A 288-nucleotide genomic window follows, 5' to 3' on the forward strand; every position below is an offset into this window, starting at 1 on the left:
CAGTAAGGGCCGAGGTGCGGGGCCCCCTTGCGACTGTGACAGCTGCATGCATCTGTTGCTCCTACTTCTATATATATTGTTTTTGCTGCTGCTGCTGCTGCTGCTGTCTGTCTGTCTGTCTGCTGCAGCTGCTGCTGCAGCGCCAGCAGCTGCAGTTGCTGCTGCTGCTGCTGCTGCAGCAACTGCTGCTCAGGGGTATGTGGGCAGCAGAAGAGAAGCCCCAGAAGAAGAAGGGGAGACACTCGCGCATGCATGCATGTAGACACACAGCAGCAGCAAGGCTGGCAG

The sequence above is a fragment of the Eimeria mitis genome, genomic scaffold, assembly GCF_000499745.2.
Source record: "Eimeria mitis Houghton genomic scaffold, Emh_scaff4552, whole genome shotgun sequence".
Classification (NCBI taxonomy): Eukaryota; Apicomplexa; class Conoidasida; order Eucoccidiorida; family Eimeriidae; genus Eimeria; species Eimeria mitis.